Source organism: Capsicum annuum, chromosome 4 (genome assembly GCF_002878395.1).
Source record: "Capsicum annuum cultivar UCD-10X-F1 chromosome 4, UCD10Xv1.1, whole genome shotgun sequence".
In the NCBI taxonomy this organism is placed as follows: domain Eukaryota; kingdom Viridiplantae; phylum Streptophyta; class Magnoliopsida; order Solanales; family Solanaceae; genus Capsicum; species Capsicum annuum.
The window spans coordinates 28,040,772-28,061,898 of record NC_061114.1 but is presented as its reverse complement, the minus strand read 5'-3'; the positions used below and the strand labels follow the sequence as shown (position 1 = coordinate 28,061,898).

Genomic DNA, 21,127 nt, shown 5'->3' with positions numbered 1-21,127 from the left:
CATAAAATTATGACAAATCAATTTTTATACAGTTAAAAAATCATAAAATTTATTGATAGATCAACTTCTGAGGGTATTTATATCAGTTATCACTACTATAATTTATGATTGGCTTAGCTCGACTAAGAAAGAATGAAGTATCTACGCTTCATTTGGAAACCAATTTCCACATAATTCAAACACTACAATAAAAATTAAAGTTATAGTTGAATCAATCCATACAAAACAATGAACCTCTTTGAAATAAAATAAGATGTTTTTCCTCAAACTCCTTCTTAATCAGAGTTTGAGTGAGTACATACAACTCGAAATTCGTCTAGGACAGACTTTAGGCTAATAAATGACATTATTCTAGGGATCCTATGAGGAATAAATTTCAATAAAGATTTTCTACTCATTTTTTCACAAGAGGCAGTGAAATAAAAAAATACCCAAAATTGAAAACACCAAATTGTGTGAAAAAAAAAAAACTTCAAAATAATTAATAATAATAAAAAGTATTGTGAAAGAGATAAATTTTAATTTTTATAATTATTTGGAGATTATCAGTGAAAAACATTTTGCAAACAATACTGGCAGAAAGTAGATGGATGAATATATAAGGACAAAAAAGAGAGAAAAGAAGAGAAGATGGTTGGAGAGAGAGAGAGAACACAAGATTTGAAATTAGTAGTAGTTACTTTTGGGAAAAAACATGGTTGATTACAACATGGGACACATTAATTTTTTTTCATTTAATTTTTTCAAATTTGTACTTAAAATTTATATTTTGTAAATAAAAAAAATACTAAGTTTAGATTTTGTATTTTTTTTTTTGGATTAAAACCAGGCTTGAAGTCATTTTTATTAAATAAAAAGTATATACACAAAGACCAGACCCAAAAGTGGCCTGAGCCAAAATCTTTATCAGACAACAAATAACCTAAAGATCACATTTAGGAAAGTAAAGGTTGCCTTCATCTCCCCACGCTGGAATGTTCTATCAACGCACATTCTATGACTAGTATAAATCAGCTCAAATTTGCTCCAACCACTTTGATTTAAATAAGTGTTAATCCTCTTCTTTCTTTCATCTCTTTCTTACATCAGTTGGCAGAGGTATACATAGAAATTTCTTCAAACAAAGAGGTAAACCCAGATCCTTGGTTGTTTTTGTTCATTACTGTTGTTTGCTCCCCCGATTCATATTAAATATCCTTTCCTACAGTTGTAGCTACACTTTTATTACCATGTCTTATACTAATTAAAACCTTGTAAGTTTATTTTTGATACCCTTATTCTCTTTAGCTTATGCCTTAGATTAGTGGACTGAGTTTTTAACAAACTAATACCACCACCAACCTTAAGATTAATCTATCGATAGTATGGTGTTGTATCTTGACGCAATGTTGTGCTAACTGCTATTTGTGACTTATATATTCTTTTTAAGTGTGTTGCACACATAACAAGATGATAATTAAGTATATAACCACAAAGTTATAATAAATAACATATAATATATAGCAAGCTATAATACTATATAAAATATAATAAAATACAATTAAATACACACACACATTAATACTAAATACACAAGTACTTTGTAATGTAATGTACTATGATAGGATATGGCTATCCTTATACACATGGATACTACTAGTTTAGCTATAAATGTAGATATATAGGTTGTAAGGTGTGGACCTACGAAGCCTGAAATACTACTAAAGGATGTAAAAGAAGATCCTATATCTATTCATGTCTCTCTTAAGGGTGGATGAGATGAAATCTTCATTTTTATTACTCGTGATCAAAGATAGATATTGAGTATACAATGAGGGGCACTTATAACATTATGGACGGTTTGATGGTAACAAATATTTCAGAGATGGAATGAACGAGAGATGATGAAGTGCTCTTTGCCTTCGTCGAGTTAGAACGATTATGGGGATTTTATTATTTCCTATAGAGCTTATGTGCATACGGTCGATGGCCTTCCAATTACGGGGATGCTATTATTCCCTATATATCCTTTGCACACACGGCCGATGGCCTCCGGGGTGATTATCTTTCCATCTAAACTATGGTATCCCTGCCTTGTCTAGATTAATTATGCTTCTGTATCTTGCTGGAACTTAAGTAAAACTATTAAATTGAAAATCACCTGCAAAATCAAAAATTAAGTTAGATAAAAAAATCAGCACAGATGTTTCCTTTTCTCAGGAAATGCACCACTCTTACTGTCAATATGGTCATCATGAGTCTAATGGAGTTGACAATCATAGCCACACTTCAAGAAATATCCTAGATCCCATTAATAACTTGAACCATGGTCCATGAGTCTAACTTAATTATAATCTGATTTAATCCCTTCTACTTATAGTAGCTCAGATACTCTTTAATAGTTGTAGCCTCTGCCATCAGGCTTGTTGTATCATGAATTCTAGCACCTTTAGCAACAAATAGGTTCCTTTTACAATCTCTAATGCAAAAGGCAACTGAACTAGGGCTAGGGTTACCCCTTAATGCCCCATCAGTGTTACCTTTAAACCAACCTTATTGAGGAAAAATCCATCACTAATTTTATATTAACATTGTTATTATGAACCTACAATGGATCAATTATGTTGAACCATTCTGTCACTAAAATCATCATTCCAAATCTCATCTTAGCATACTTGATAATGGTGTCATTGATATCCTACATCACTTTCCTTTCCTGATAAGCACCACCCTCTAGAATAGTATTTCTCCTTTTACATAGAAATCATAAAATTAAATAGATAGTCTGCATTATATAATTTCCTTCTTTCTGTCTCCACATTCTCACACTTTATTTTAGGTTGAGTCCACAATAATGATTGCACACTCTTTAGGCAACCTCACCTTTAAGAAAAAGTTGTTCAATAGTTTTACAAGTTGGAACATTGCAGCAACCACAATTAGCATCAATATCAGACCTCCACTCATGCATTAGAGAAACCAAAGAAACATTCCCTAGTCATATTCTCCCAGAAAGGAAAGAGTATTTAAAATGGATCCCTTTACACCTAATAGCCTTTGAATCTTCATTATTTTGCAGCTCTTTGTCTAAGTAGTTCCCAAGTATTCTTGGTTGAGAATTTACCATTGTTGTTCATAGTCCACCATGGTTCATCCATTACCTCTTAATAATAAACAGATCCAAAGTTAGGTCTGATATGATCCAGAACATAACTAAGGAGAAAATTCTGCCTAAGCTCATAATTCCAACCTTCTTGATTTAAGAATTCTCCATCAACATTCAGAGGATGACATGTATGAATGTCACATAGGTGTAAAAATAATGGACCGATTTTGGTGCAGTTATCAAACCATAGAGCGGATGTGCCACTTTTTGGTACCCACCAAAGGTATTTTTCCATGATTTTCCTACTTCTCAACATAGCTTTCCACACTTGGGATCCCCCTTTCCATTGCACTAAGGTTGTGATCTATTTATTACAATTCTTGTTTCAAAGAAAATTTGTCCACAAATTACTTTATGTTCAAAATCTCCACCATAACTTAGCATTCCTAAACTGTGAAAAATCTTTAATGGATCCTGTAACACCCCAGAAGTACCTTCTAGAAACCACATGGTGATTAAGATTACGAATAGTCCCAAGCTAATTCATGATATCTATTCATCATGAAACTCGCATGAAAAGAGAACTAAGATGTATAGAAATCAAATGTAACAATTTTATATTGTAATATAAATCTTTAACTTTGAAAACCTTAAACAAACTTCTTGAACTTATAAAATACACAGTCTGACAAGGCTCTACTAATAACTAGAGAGCCACAGGGACAGGCCCTAGCTATCCCAAACATAAACGGAAATCAAGTGATTAAAGTACTTTAATCAATGAATAAGAGTCTGATAGGTTGGGTCCTCAGACTATGAAGACTCACCAAAAGTTGGGATACAGGTGATGATGGTCGTAGTCAATCATTCCACTATAAATGAGCACCAAAACCTACATTATAAGACAATGATACACATAGACATATATGTGGGTCAGTACTTTTGGAATGTATTGAGCATGAGGGAGTGATTGTAAACTTTCAAATAATGCAAGCTTTAGAATAATGCATGCTAAGTGTAAATGACTCATCTTGAACTTGAGTAATGCTAAATACTGCAATTCATAAAACATGGATAATGAAACATATGAAATAACTTAGTGAGACAAAATACTTAGTTTCTAAAATCTTTACTTTTATTCTTTCTTATGAGAGATTCTTCTAACCAACATAAACCATGTGAAATACCATCGAGTCCAACGTCTTACCCATGTTGGGAAAAGTTGTTCTACCCTTTCCATTGGAATAGAATCTTAACTTAAGTAATAATCGTACTTCATCCATATTGGGAAGAAACATAACCTACAGTGGCTCGTAGTTTCTAGGAATTTACGATATGCTCATCCACATTTCCTTCTCGATGCTAAATACTACTCCCAAAATACATATATGCTCATAATAAAGAAATTCACCTTAAAATAGCATAAGGGTTTGTAGACTGAAAGCCAATTATTCTTCTCTTTTACTTTAAATCATACTCGAGATAAATGGTTTATGGATTTCAAGTCTTATATTTAGATCAAAAGATCAAAATTTCTTGAATCATGTTATATTTCATATGAATAGAACTTCAAAAGCTTTAAACTTTCTTGTAAACTCATTATTTTTTGTTAAATCTTGAAACTCTTAATTTCTTTAATAACACTTATAACAAAATATCAAGCTCAATACGCATATAGAAATCTTTCATCAGAATTCCAAATCAAAGTAATGAAATTCAAAGCATAATAGCAATCTTAAAGTTCAAAACATGAATAAATGTAACCTTTATGCATCTTTAGCCTTAAAATCACAAGATAATGGTATACTTCAATACATGAGAATTTAAGGGATGATACCTAATATAAAACATATAAATTCAATCTTAAAATTATGTTTTTTGAGCACAAGGATAGAAGACTAACCTTGTTCAAAACCCCACATACCTGGAATTGCTTGACTTGTGAAGAAGACTTAAATTTTTGAGACTTGAGCGATGACTTAGTGAGAAAACCCTAATCTTTTCGTTCTTGAAGATGGGAGGAGAAAAGATGTTGTTAATTGACTGAAGGATAAAGGAAAATAATGCCCTTTTGGGTTATAGGTCATGGGTTGTGAGTTATATGAGGTTAAAAGACTAAAAATCCCTTTAACTGAATCTTATAAAAATTTATTTCCATCCATCACGAGTTTACTATACGACTCATGTGATGAGGGTACCAGTTGGACAAGTAACTAGTAAGCTTGGAAGTGGAAAAGATAGCACACACTGGTCAACATACAAGTGGTAACTTACGACTTGTTACTTGTTTATATGACTTGAAACAAACACTCGTATCTTGGATAGAAACTTAGGAAACGTATACTGTTGAACTCACGACCTCAGTTTATACGATTCGTACCATGATTTGATGATTTATAGGGTCAACACCTATCTACCACATACTTCAACTACTCCAAACTTCCATAGGTAAGTCTTACTATATATGACTCATATGTTGTATGTACAACTCAAGAGAATGAGTCGTATGTTGTACAATAGTTTTCAGACATGAGGTATTAAAATATCTCCCACTTAAAAAAATTCATTCTCAAATATGATTCACCTAAGAATTGGAAATAATCAACACCTCTATACCAAACTTATAGCCAAACTTATACCTGTCAGAAGGATCCAATTACTCACAACATAAGATATGACTTAAGAATACTTAAATAGACTTAAAGAGAAAGAGTTTTAGCTTAAATAACTATTTACCTTCGGTAGCAAATGGGTTGGAAGAAAAGAGATAAGGATACTTTGTCATTATGTCTGCTTCAGCTTCCAAGGTAGCCCCTTCAACCAATTAGTTTCTCCAATGAACCTTTACTAACGCTACTTCTTTATTCTTTAGCGTTTGGACCTGCTTATCAAGTATCTCAATAAGAGTATCCCCATGCGTCAAGTTATCTTTGACTCCAATACTTTGTAGGGGAGCTACTAAGGAAGTATTTCTAATGAACTTCTTCAGCATCAAAACATGGAACACTAGGTGAAACGCAGCTAACTCTGATAGAAGGTCCAATTCATAAGCAACCTCTCCTACATGTTTCATTACCTTATATGGACCAATAAATCGAGGACTCAACTTTCCCTTCTTCCAAATCTCATAATTCCCTTCATAGGAGACACCTTTAAGAATACCCAATTGCCTATTTCAAACTTGAGTTCTCTCCTTCTTACATCGGCATATAATTTTTTACGGCTGTTAGCAGTTTTAATCTCTCACGAATCAACTGAACCTTTGCCATAGCATCAAGAACAGAATCTAGTGTAATCAATGCTACTTCACCAACCCAAAATGATCCTATGGGTGATCTGCATATATGCCCGTACAATGCTTCAAATGGAGCCATCTGAATGCTAATGTGTTAACTGTTATTGTAAGCGAACTCACTCAAAGGTAGATGGTCATCCCAACTTCCTTTAAAGTATAAAACACAAACCCTCAGCATATCATCTAATGTTTGAATTATACGGTTAGCCTGACCATCGTTCTGTGGATGAAAAGCAGTACTAAGCTTAACCTTTGTACCAAGACCTTTCTAGAAAGACTGCCAAAACTACAAAGTGAACTGCGTTCCTCTATCTGAGATGATGGATAAAGATATCCCATGAAGTCTTATTAACTCATAAATATAAATTTTGGCATAATCTTCCGCTATATTTAAAATCTTGACAAGTAGGAAATGGGATGATTTAGTCATTCTATCTACTATCACCCAAATAAAATCATGCTGACGTCTTGTATAAGGCAACCTTATGATAAAATCCATATTCACTACTTCCCACTTTCAGGTGGGATATTGATTCCCTGTAGCGTACCACCCGGTCTCTAGTGTTCAACCTTAACTTGCTGGCAGTTGGGACACTTGTCCACAAACCTTGCTATGTCTCTCTTAATATTATTCCACTAATAAATTTCCTGTAAGTCGTGGTACATCTTAGTAGCACCTGAATGAATGGAATACCTAGAACCATGAGCCTCGGCTAGTATCTTTTCTCTTAACCCATCTATATTGGGAACATAAAGCCTACCTTGATAGTGAAGTACACTGTCTCCCACTTGGGAGAAACCTTCAACCTTCAGTTGCTGGAATGCTTCTAATATTTGGCTAAATATGGGATCATTTCACTGTTTCTCCTTCACTTCCACTACCAAAGATGATTCTGAACCATTCTAAACCACTACTGCCCCAACATCCAAGTAAAAAAAATGTACACCCAACTGGGCTAATCTATGTACTTCTTTGTCAGACTCCGGTTCCTCCTCTTTTACATGAGCCACACTACCCATAGATAACCTACTTAGTGCGTCAGCCACCACTTTGGCCTTACCCGAATAATAGAGAACACTCATGTCATAATCTTTTAATAACTCCAACCACTTCTCTGACTAAGATTCAGCTCCTGTTGAGAAAATATATACTGAAGACTCTTGTGGTCAGTGAAAACATCAATATGCAAACCATAGAGGTAGTGTCTCTAAATTTTTAAGGCAAATTCCACAGTAGCCAACTCCAAGTCGTAAGTTGGGTAATTCTTTTTGTGATCCTTAAGTTTCTAGGAGTCATAAGTTATCACTCTCTTATTCTGCATCAACACACAACCTAACCCAACTCTAGAAGTATTACAATACGACAAATCTGTCTAACCCTTTACACTGGAGCTGAAGTCAATCCATCCTTCAACTCTTGGAAGCTCTTCTCACACTTATCTAACCATATAAACTTTACTTTCTTTTGGGTCAACTTATTCAATGGTTTGTCTATTAAGGAGAACCCTTTAACAAACCTTCTATAATACCCAGCCAAACCCAAAAAAATCCTTATATCAGATGGATTAATTGGTCTAGGACAATGCTTAACTACATTAGTCTTTTAAGGATCTACGTGAATACCAACGCCTAAAATTACATGCTCTAATCAAGTAATAAATTCCAACCAAAATTTACATTTACCAAACTTCACATATAATTAACAATCCTTGAGGTCTGCAGTACTATTCTCAAATGGTCTGCATATTCCTTCTCACTCCTGGAATATACCAGTATGTCATCTATAAAGACAATGACAAACATGTCCAAATACTGCTGAAAGACCCGATTCATCAAATCCATAAAAGTTGCAGGAGCATTTGTCAGTCCTAACGACATAATGACAAACTCAAAATAGTTGTACCTTGTTTGAAAAGCTATTTTTAGAATATCTTGCTCTCTGACTTTCAACTGATGGTATCCCGACCTAAAGTTAATCTTGGAAAGCCACTGGGCACACTAAAGTTGATCGAATAAATCGTTGATCCTAGAAATGGGATACTTGTTCTTAATGGTAACCTTATTTAGTTGTCTATAATCTATAACCATTCTTAGAGTGCCATCTTTCTTGCGCACGAAAACGACTGGATCACCCCATAGAGAAACACTAGATCTGATGAAATATTTATATAAGAGGTTCTTAAGTTGCTCATTTAACTCTTTAAGTTTGGCTAAAGCTATGCAATATAGAGGGATAGAGATGGGCTGAGTATCAGGAAGAAGATCGATACAAAATTTTATTTCTCTATCTGGAGGTACCCTTGACAAATCTTCGGGGATAACCTTTGGAAAATCATTTACTACCCAAACTAATTAAACTATCGGGACTTCAGACTTAGTATATTTGACTCGAACCAAATGATAGATACACCCTTTTGATACTAACTTTATAGCCTTAAGATAAGAGATAAAACAACTTTTAGGAGATACTAAACTACCCTCCCACTAAAAAACTGCCTCATCAGGAAACTGAAACTTCACCACACGGGTGATACAGTCTATGCATAGCATGAATGGAGCCAATCCATGCCCAATTCTGGCGCTGACTGCCATAGGTACTGGATAATGCGCCCTGTAGGGCAACTGGGCGACCTTGCTAGGCTGCTAGATTAGTATCCTGAGTCTGAGGATGAGCATCTCTACTTCATTGCTAGGATATAGACACTTCTTGACCCTGTGGCCCAATTTTCCACATTAATAGCAACCCTCTTTACCCATCATGCACTCACTAGGATGGGTCCTTCCATACTTTGCACATGTAGGGTAACTGGGACTCCCGACTACGCTGATCTGAGACCTGGAATTTGATGCCTACCCCACTTCTCCTGCCTGGTTATGTGTCCAGGGGAACTGGATGAAGATGGCGCTGGCACTGATAAATGGCCCTGAAATTATGAACGACTTCCTCCTCTGGACCTTGGCTGACTATACTCAAACTTTCCAGTCCTAGCTTTCTTATTTCTCTTCTCCCTTTCTTCAACTTTTCTACCTCAATTTGTTGGGCATGAGTCATCAACCGAGCAATATCCATATCCTTAATCAGCATGGTAGTCCTACACTCCTTGACCACTAAATCTGACAACCCAGTAACAAGCTTACTCATACGAGCTCTAGAGTTAGATACGAACTCCAGGTCATATTTAACTAACTAAGTGAACTTAAAATAATACTCTTTCACTTCCATAGGTCCCTTCCTCAGGCTTATAAACTCCTCCACTTTATCCTCCCTTATTTTACAAGAATCTAAAAAAGTTTTCTGAAACACCTGCCAATCTATAGGAGCTACATTCTTACCCCTACCATCAATCCACACAGTGACCCAATCATAAGAAATATCCTACAACCCATAGGATTACAGCTCTACACTCTTCTCTTTAGTAAGATGCATGATCTAAGTAATCTTTCTCACCTCGTCAATAAGGAGTTGAGGATCCTCATCCACCTTTGACCCATGAAACTCGGGTGGATTCATCCTCATAAATTCCTAAACTCGGGATGCAACTAGGTTACCATTTTGCTAAAGTGGGACTTCTACTTATTAGTTACAGTGAACATTGGCATTCACAGCTTGGGCCAACGCTTGAAAGATAGCCTGAAATTTAGCATGAGATACATTCTCATTCAGAAGGTCGGTGTGCAGGGGTGGTTGATCACCGTTTCAACGTATATTGTCTCGGCGTGAAGGCATATTCTATAATGTAAAAACATAATTTAAGGAAGATAGAGACAACTATAAACACAATAGATCATGAAAGAAATGGTGATTCTTAACTAGTTTCGTAGGCTCCTATTTATAAATGTGGTCTGCTTCACATTCATGATTATGACTCTACGTAACACGGCTTGTCTAACTTCCTAGGACTCTTTATACCTTAATCTCTGATACCAAGTTTGTAATGCCCCAGAAGCACCCCCTGAAGCCATATGGTGCTTAAGACTATGAATAGTTCCAAGCTAACCCATGATATTTATTCATCTTAAAACTTACATGAAAAGTGAACTAACATTTATAGAAATCGAAGGTAAAAATTCCACATTGTAATGTAAATCTTTAACTTTTAAAACCTTAAACAAACTTCTTGAACTTAAAACATACGCCTCTACAACTTACTAGAGAGACACTAGAACAAGCCTCAACTGGCCCGAGCATAAAATGAAATCAAGTAATTAAAGTACTTTCATCAATGAACAAGAGTCTGACAAGCTGGGTCCTCAGACTATGAGGACTCACAAAAAATCAGGATATAGGTGATGATGTCCGTAGTCAATTATGCTACTTGAAATGAGCACCGAAACCTACATTATAAGGCAATGTAGCATATAAGCGTATATGTGGGTCAGTACTTTTGTAATGTTCTGAGTATGTGGGGGTGATTGAATAAATAAAACAAGAGTTGTGTATATATATATATATATATATATATATATATATATATATATATATGTAAACTTTCAAATAATGCATGATAAGCAAAAATAAATCACCTTGGACTTTAGTAAAACTTAAGACTGCAATTCATAAAATATGGATAATGAAACATATGAAATAACTTAGTGAGCCATAACACTTAGTTTCTGAAATCTTTACTTTTATTCTTTCTTATGGGAGATTCTTCTAAATGACATAAACCATGTGAGCTACCATGAAGTCCAACATCTTAGCCAAGTCGGGGAGAGATGTTCTACCCTTGCTATCAGAATAGAACATTAACTTAAGTGATTACTATGTTTCATCCATATTGGAAAAAATCTTAACCTATGTTGGCTCATAGTTTTCAGGAATTTATGATACGCTCATCTGCATTTCCTTCTCGATGCTAAATACTACTCCCAAAATGCATATATACTCATACGTAAGAAATCCACCTTAAAATAGCATAAGAGTTTGTAGATTGAAAGTCAATCATGCTTCTCTTTTACTTTAAATCATACCCAAGATGAACAATTTCTGGATTTTAGGTCTTATCTTTAGATCAAAAGATCAAGCTTTCTTGAATCTTGTTATATTTCATATGAATGGAACTTCAAAAGCTTTAAACTTTCTTGTAAACTTAATTCTTTTTCTTAAATCTTGAAACTCTTACTTTCTTTAATAACACTTATAACAAAATATCAAGCTCAATACGCATATAGAAATCTTTCATCAGAATTCCAAATCAAAGTAATGAAATTCAAAGCATAATAGCAATCTTAAAGTTCAAAACATGAATAAACGTAACCTTTATGCATCTTTAGCCTTAAAATCACAAGATAATGGTATACTTCAATACATGAGAATTTAAGGGATGATACCTAATATAAAACATGTAAATTAAATCTTAAAATCATATTTTTTGGGCACAAGGATGGAATATTAACCTTATTCAAAACCCACATAACTGGAATTGCTTGACTTGTGAAGAAGAGTTGAACTTTTGAGACTTGAGAGATGAATTGGTGAGAAAACTCTAATCTTGTTATTCTTAAAGATGGGAGGAGAAAAGATATTGTTAATTGACTAAAATATAAAGGAAAATAATGCCTCTTTAGGGTTATAGGTCATGGGTTGGGAGTTATATAAAGGGAAAAGACCAAAAAGCCCTTTAACTGAATCTTACAGAAATTAATCTCTAGCCATCAAGAGTCAACCATACGACTCGTACGATGAGGGTACGAGTTGGACTAGTAACTCATAAGCTTAGAAGTGGCAAAGATAGCACACATTGGTCAACATATGAGTGGTAACTTACGACTCGTTACTTGTTTATATGACTTGAAACAACCACTCATATCTTGGACAGAAACTTAGAAAACCTATACTGCTGAACTCACGACCTCACTTCATACGATTCATACCATGCTTTGATAATTTCTAAAGTCAACTCATAATTACAACAGACTTCAACTACTCCACACTGCCATAGGTATGACTTACTATATACGACTCATATGTTTTATGTATGGCTCAAGAGAATGAGTCATATGTTGTATAATGGCTTTTAGACATGGGGTATTACAGTCTAAATCTCAGACCTCTTTCTTGTTAGGGAAAACAAACTTTTTTCCAATCAGACTAATGCTTTCCTCTGCCCACTTCTTTATTATGCTAGAAGAATTTTGCAAAGATTCTTTGAATGTCTTTCAAAACACTTGGGGGGGGAGAGAGACAAATGCTGAGAGCACATATATGGGCACACTCTGAAGAGCACTTTTCACCAACAATTCTTTTCCACCATAAGACAATAATTTTTCTTTTTATGCTTGTAGTCTATTTCTGATCTTTTCCATCAACTTTGCAAAGTCTTTCTTTTTCTTCTTTGAGTGGGATATTGGAAACCCAAAATACTTCAAAGAAAAATAACCTTTCCCATTCCTGTAACTTGCTCCATTTGTTGTAAAGTCGTATCTTGAGTATTTTTATGCATTTAAAAGAAGCCTTTCTCTTTATTTACTTTCTGCGTTGTCTCCTTCTCATATTCCTACAAAAGCAACATAATTTTTTCTATAGAATGGACATTAGAAGAGGAAAAAATGATAGTGTCATTAGCAAATGCTAAATGATTTATGTTAGAGCTCCATTTAGGTAACCTATATCCCAAAAGAGTATTATCCTCAAACAGATGATTCAAAGCCCTATTCATTACCTCGGTAGTTAGTATAAAGAGAGCAGGTGATAAAGGATCCCCTGTTTCACCCCCTAGTAGAATGAAAGAATCCTATTGATTGTTCATTAGGAAGCACTGAATAATAATTATTAGAGTTAAGTTTTCAAATTGCATAAATCACATTATTGGAGAAAACTATTCTCCTAAGAAGTTTCATCAAGAAATACCATAAAACTCTATCATATGCCATAGCCATGTCCAATTTTAACACAACATAGGGTTTCCCTCTTTTCCCTATATCCATAATTAATTTATGTGCTAGAAGCATATTTTGTACAATGTTTCTCCCCTTAACAAAGCCTGATTGATTAGGAGATATCTGGGAAGGATACCTTCTAATCTAGCATGAATAATTCTAGAGATAATCTTGTTCACAATATTATTAAGATTAATGGGTCTTACATCCAAAAAGGATTGAATGATATCCTTTATGGGAATGAGAACCAAGTTAGTATGAGTGATAGATTTTGGGAGGGTATTACCTGCAAAGAAGCTCACCACCAGTCTAATAATATCATTTTCAATTATATCCCAACAAGATTGATAAAAACTCCATGATAATCCATCCGCCCCACTAGCTCTATTACTATTAAGGCTTAAAACAACCTTTCTAATTTTACCAACATCTGGTATAGCCTCTAATAACTCCTATCCTCTTCAGCGACCATTTCAGGGATGAAATTAAGTGGAAACTCTGTGGCATCCCTTTCTTAAGGAGAACTAATTTTGTTAGAAATCAACAACCTCATTTGCAATAAGGTTTTCATCTTCTAACCAACATCCCTGTTGATCTTTTATTCTGGAAACCTTCAATCTGTTTCTTATTCCTTTCACAATGCTTTGAAAGAATCTTGTATTCTTATATCCATTTTCAAACCAATCATATCCAGCAGCCAAAAGCTTTCTTCAACATGTAAATATCTGAATATTCAGCTTTTGCCTTTCACATAACCATCCTATTCTCTGGAGAAAGATTATAAAAAAAATAATGTTTCTTTCATTTTACCAATTTTTTCTCTAATGATTAATTATTGAAAGATATCACCATAAACTTGCCTAGTCCACACAGTCAGGGTTTTGTTAACCTGCTTAATCTTTCTTTTAATGTGTAAAAAGGATTATCAGTAAAAATCAGCATCCTAATTGCTCTTAACCACCTCCTTGGAATCAGCATGATCTGTCTAAAGTTTTAAAAATTTAAATATCCTTTGAAATTTAAAAACTCTATTCTCACAGGCTAAAAGAAGAGAGGCATGATCTGAACCATCTCGTGGGAGATGTTTAACTTCTTTGAGTGTGTAAAGCCTTTCGAAATTAGTAAAAATTAAAATTCTATCCAGCCTTGAAAAATACAATCAGGATCAGCTCTACTATTCCACCATGTGAAAGGGCTCCCGTTATATTGAATTTGTATCAAATCACAAGATTAAATACAATTTTGAAAGTCCTTTACATCAGCAGCTTCCACCAAAACACCACCAATCTTCTCAGCTCCATTTTGTACAACATTGAAATCACCACCTATCATCCATGGTAAGCTCAACCCATTAGATATAAAAAAAAAACTATCCCATAATTGAAGCCTTTAATCTCTGTCACATATAGCATACACAACTATGAAAAAAAATTCAAGACCATTATTAAGATCCTTAAATTGCAAAGTAATTTGTTGTTCAGTATCCATTACTATAGATTCATCAAATCCTTAATTAATAAAAATCCAATTTTTTCAGAATAGTTGTGAAAAACCAAAGGCATTTAAATTTTACTCTTGTATCTATTAATGGTTCTTGTATGTTGAAAAGGCTCAAGCAAAGCAATAAAATCAAACTTATGGTACTTGTGCAACATCTGCACCCTTTGAAAGGCCTTTTGTGACCTAACTGATATGATATTCCAAATAATGGACTTTGTTGATTTTTGGACTTTTAGTGATCCTTCATTTTTCTTTGATTGGGTTCTGCTAGGCTGAGACATCCTAGTATTAACTTGTTTTCTTCCTCTCTTTGTAATTTTGGTTGGTTTAATAGCTCTTGGAGATAGATCAACATCTCTCACAACATCAACTTTACCCTGGCAATCAACACTCTTTTTTCCATCTTCCAGTTGTGAAAATGATTCTACATCCTTAATATTATGAGTCAATATGATGTGAAGGACAACATAAGGTGAATCAATATTACTGCCCCAGACTTGAGAATCATCCACTTTCAGAGGAATATCAATTGTGGCCAAAGAATTATTCTTTGTTGCTGTTAAATCTCTGCCAGGTAAATCAGTAACTTCCTTTTCATGTGTGGTTGCTGATATGATGCTCATATCCTAATTCTTGATATTGCTTTCTGTATTTTTTATTGCAACATCATCAGGTTGTTGTCCTGTTTCACTAATAGACACGTTGGTTGGCTTGTAAATATTATTGTGAATTTTTTCTTGGTTGCAGCTATTTGTTGGGCTACCTCTGTAGCCCTCTTCAAATTCCTCACATATATTTCTAAAGGTATTAGGAATGTAATCTACTTGAGTGCCTTGACTCTTTTTATTTGCTAATTTATTTTCCTTTTATGTATTAGGAGTTACATGTGTTGCATGCATCTCTTCTGAATAAGATGCAGTGCTCTTTTTATTTTGGTCACTTTTATTTGCTACCTCTCTTTTCTATTTGCTACCTCTCTTTTCTTCTCCATTGTAGATGATGACTTAATATCATTATCCTGTCTTTGGAAGGAACTGGAAACTCAGTTCTTTGTTAATTGCTTCTCATTCCTTTCCCCCTGTTTATCATCTGTTTCTCCTGTTGTGTATGTTTTATTAACTGCATGGATTATTTTTTGTTGATCACCATTCTCATCTGTTAGAATATCAAATGGATTGCTATTGGATATTTCTTTGGCAGATGAAATATCCTTCTAAATAATATAACCTTTATTAATGAATCTTCGCTTAGTATCATTCCATTGTTGTGATTTTTTCATTCCTTGTTGTTCCTTTACTGCCCTAGATTCCAATTCTCCATATTGAGAAACATTCTCTTTAGCAATCTTTAGTTTAGGGTGTAGTACTCTGCGCTCTTGCTCATCATGACCTTGAAGTTTGCATTTTGTGCAATACTTTGGTAGAAAGTCATATCTGATTTTTACTTTCTCAATCCTTGACTCCATGGTGATATCATTAACTATTTCCATTTCCATGCATCTAGAAAGATTAAGTAGTAAGTCCACCTATACCTTAACCCTAGCATAACTAGGCCTTGTTTTATTCACTGTCGCAAAGTCCAAGTGGATTGATTTTCCAACTACTGCAACTAGAGAAAACAATGATTCTTTTACAAAAGAAGTTGACTTGAGGTCCGAAAAAGAGATCCATGCCATGACTTAAGTCGTTTCCTCATCCATCTTGAATTTTGCATCATAGATTAGGGGTCTTAGTTGATAAGAATACCCATCATTTGAATTAATGTAGTACACATTATTGGATAGTACATTAACAAAATCCTCCATTGATCAAATTTCATGAGAATAAGTCAATTCTGAAGTAAACTAATTTTACAGTCACCTTTTATATTAAGTTGTTTGGGGAGTTGGATTCTAAGATCATCCAAACCCGATCAACCATAAGAGAGTTTACCAACTACTGCAAACTGAAGCTCTTCAATAACATTCATTCTATCCACTTCTTCCTCAGTCCACCTCACACGAGGAATGTCATTAACAAAGTTAATCTCCTTGATCGGTATGGAGTGCTCACAACTTTTAGATTTGACACCAGAGTCGTGAATCATGTTAGGTTTCAACAAATAAGCAAATTTTCTTTGACGAGTTAAGAGTATCAGTATCCATAATGGGTTGTTAGGCAATTCAGTTGGAACGGCGATGTTATTTTTGGCAGTGAAGAAAAGTTCTCCTGCGAATGAACTAGAGAGGATTGGTCAGCTATATTGAAAGCCTGACCAGTGGCCGGAATGGACATTACCGCTGAACGGATTGTTTTAATTGGTGATGACGGCTAGGGTTCGTATGTAAAACAATGTCAACTTCTCTTTTTTAGTTCACTTTATGATCACAATTATGCTTTTGTCACAGTCATAATATTGAATCTTAAATAGTATATTTATGTGATTTTCACTTTTATAAATTGATCAAATATTAGCCATTTGTTTTCAAAATTTGTCAGTGGGTGTCCTTTTTCCATTAAAAAATAGTCATTGTCATGGAGTTTTAAATCCCCTAAATTCGCCTAATTTGAAATTCATGGCAGTGACTATTTTTTAAAGATATGAGCAAAAGGAGGTTCTCATCTAAATTTTCTCTCTGCCTCAACTTTAAGATTCAGTGATGAGGCCAAGAATGAAATCAATAGAAGCCCAAATTGGATTTAGTAGAACATGGCCCAGACAGTAAATTCAAGAGTTCGATGCTGGAAAATCAGTTTGGTCAATAATCCAAACAGACATGGAGATCAATGATGATATCACACATCATATTGAAATTGATTCAATGAAAAGAGATAATGTGTTACCAACACTTAAAGATAAGCTTTATAATATGGTTGTTACACCTATTACATTGTACAGAGCAAAGCATTGATCAATCAGGAACTCATATGTAAAAAAGATGAAAGTAATGGAAATAAAGATGCTTATAGATTGATGTTTGGACACAATATGATAAACAAGATAAGGAATGAGGATATTCGAGGTAAGGGAAAGTGACTTTCTTAGTGGATAAGATGGGGGGAGAGAGACTGATATGAAGACGAAGAGCTTAGATGCCCCAGTAAAGAGGTGACAAAGGTTAACAATTATAGGCCGAGGAAGAAAGGACGAGAGTGATTAGATGAGTGACAAACCTTTAGGTCACCGAGGATATGATCTAAAATAGGAAAGAAGATCGAAGAGGGTAAAAGATCAGTAGTGAGCCCAACGATTTCTCTTTTCTGTGGATGAGTATGAATATAGTTTAGAGCCACCTTATTTGCTCTCTGTTCTCCATTATTATTATTATTCTATCATTACCTGATTCTTCAATTTTGGTACTACTGTTGATTCATTAATAATTCTTTAATACTACAATTACTTTACTCTTATATATAAGCGTGATCAAGCAGGCAGAACGCTGTTGTACTCCCTGCTTCTTCACCTGTTTCATTCACTTCAATCCGTAATTTTACTAAATTATTCTTAATTAATTATTATAAATTATTTATATATTAAAAAATAATATTATTTAATGAAAAAAAAGTAAATAAATTTTTATAACATATCTGCTTTAAAACGTAATTTTACTATGTCACCCTTAATTAATTATTATAAATTATTTACATATTCAAATATTAATAATATTTAGTAAAAAATAAATAACCATTTATCACATGTCTATTTTAGTTGTTTCAACCCGTGATTTATCTATATCACCCATAATTAATTATTAAAAGTCATTAATATATTAAAAAATTAAAATATGTAATAAAAAATAAACATTTATGACATGTCTGTTTCAGCTGCTTCTATCCGTGATTTTAGTATATCATCCCTAATTAATTATTATAGGTCATTTAATTATTAGAAAATTAATAATATTTAATAAGAAAAATAAAAATAAGCATTTATGACATGTCTATTTTAGTTGCTTGAACCATTATTTTACTATATCACCCAAATTAACTATTATAGGTCATTTAAGCATTAAAAATTAATAATATTTAATAAGAAAAATAAAATAGATATAAAATGATAGATTAACTCTTGATGTTTTATATTAACTTGACCGTCTTATATGAAACCCATTTAATTTTTTTCACAAATATTTTTTTATAGAATTTTTGTTATATCACTTGTAATTAGTTATTAAGAGTCATTTAAAACATGTCTTCTTGCTATTTCAATCGTAATATTTGGTTGACTCTCGAAATTATACCAGTGTCATTTAATTTGAAATAAAAGAAAAAATATTATAAATCACAATAATCAAAAACTTAAATTATTTTAAATATATAATTGACTATCAGTACCATAAAAGTTTGGATAAGGAGAGTAACATATATTAATTCCAAATTATATGAAAAGTATTATAAATTATAATAGTTAACAATTTAAAATGTCTAAAAAAAATTAATTTGTTATATATTTTTTTAAAAAAATATAAAAATATTATAAATCAAAATAATTAACAACTTAAAAAAAAATAAAAGATGTAATATAAATGCTTGACTGTCAAAATTATATCAGTGCCACTTAAATTGAAATTAAAGAAAAAATATTGTAAATCTCAATTATTAAAAACTTAAGTTATTTTTAAAATATAATTTACTATCAATACCACAAAAGTTTGGATAAGGAGAGTAACATATATTATTAACTTACATAAAATTATTATAAATTATAATAGTTAACAACTTAAATGTCAAAAAATATATTAAAAATATGCTTTATTATCCAAATTTTATTTGTGTAACATAAATTGAAACAAAGAAAAATATATATTGGGCCCATACTAGTACGGGCCGTCGGCATCTAGTGTATACATAATCCCTATATATATTACGTAGTAGAGAGTAGATGAATCACAAAGCTTACCAACATGTGTTGTGGTGCAGTGGATGGGGCTGCTCCACCTTAGCCAGAGGTTGAGGGTTCGACCCTGGGTATGGAGAAAACTCTGTTGGGAGCGTTGCCACCTTAATGAACCCTGCAATGCGCGATCCAAATTAGTCGAGCTCCAATGTGGGCATCGAACATCGGATGAGAAATAAAAAAAAAAAGAATCACAAAGCTTAAACATAGATTCTATATCCTTATATTTTTCAAACCAATTGAACCGCTAGTACATCAAAAACAACTTTTGTACCCTATAAAGATAGAAATAAGATTAATCTACACCCCACTTTTTCTAGACCAAATGTTAACACAGTCAAATTTTTTTAGTTCTTAAAAGTTTTGCTTTGTTGCATACTTTTTAATGGAGTTGTCCCTCCTTACTTAGATTAGTACTGTAACATTTAGCCCTTTTAATTTGTCAACAATAACAACAACAAACCTAGTGTATTCCCACAAAGTGAAGTCTGGGAAGGATAAAGTGTCCGCAGTCCATACCGCTACCTCCAAAGAAGTACTAACCCTTTTAATTTGTCATTTTAAAAAAATATTATTAGTAAAAGTCCACAGGGTGATTTATTTTTTCAAAAATGCTCGGATGCTTGGATAGTCATTTCAGGATGAAAATCGCTTTTTTTTTCTGTACTGGTCTACTATGTCAAAGATGAAAATCTTTCTGAAAGAGCCTCTAACAATCAATGTAAAAATAATATTGCGTGAAAAATAATTATGAGAATCAATACGTACCTTCAACCTGATTCTAACAAGTCAATGATCAGTCACATATCATAAGTCTTTTTTTGTTGATGCATTGCGTGAAAAGTAATTATGAGAATCAATGGTACGTTGGACCTATGGTCGATCACATATCATAAGTCTTTCTTTGTTGATACATTGCATTAAAAGATATATACCTTGAACCTGATTTTAATAAACCAACGATCGGTCACATATCATAGGTCTTTCTTTGCTGATGCACAATAATACTGGAAATAAATATATATATTTGAGTTGTTAGATAAATAACATAGAGAAAAAAAAATGTTAAAGAAATATAATTCCTCAATTGAGAGGGAGAGAGCAATCTGATAGTCGCTACACAACAGATAACATTAATACATGTAAGAAAAGTCAAAGCCACAAAAAAAATAAAGAGCTTTGAAAGAAAGCAAAGTGACAGAAAGTCGTGTTGCAAAGGTAGGTATTTTTTTGTTTGGAGTTGCTGCATTGTTTTTCCCCCCCTAATTTATAGTTTAGAAATAGGTAATTAGGTTTATAATATTTCAGGAATTTTATACCTAAACTAATTCTACTCTTAATGAATCCTACATTTAAAAGGATTCTGTACTTAAATTACGGAAAAAAAGTTAAATTAATTAACTAATGAAATGAGCAAAACAATGAAAATACAGTATTGCCTATTGCATGAAAAAAAGTTCACTCACTTTTCTATCTCTTTCATAAAAGACCTC

General features: G+C 33.2%; 1 long non-coding RNA gene across 1 annotated transcript in view; it reads left to right on the top strand.

Annotated features, from left to right (window-relative positions):
- Positions 1-863: 863 nt before the first annotated feature.
- The window catches only part of LOC107855650, a 36,616-nt gene continuing 16,352 nt past the window's right edge, over positions 864-21,127 (top strand). Inside the window, exons 1-2 of the long non-coding RNA XR_001670329.2 lie at positions 864-1,128; positions 15,094-15,333. This is a non-coding gene — a long non-coding RNA (uncharacterized LOC107855650). The remainder of the gene's footprint in view (positions 1,129-15,093; positions 15,334-21,127) is intronic.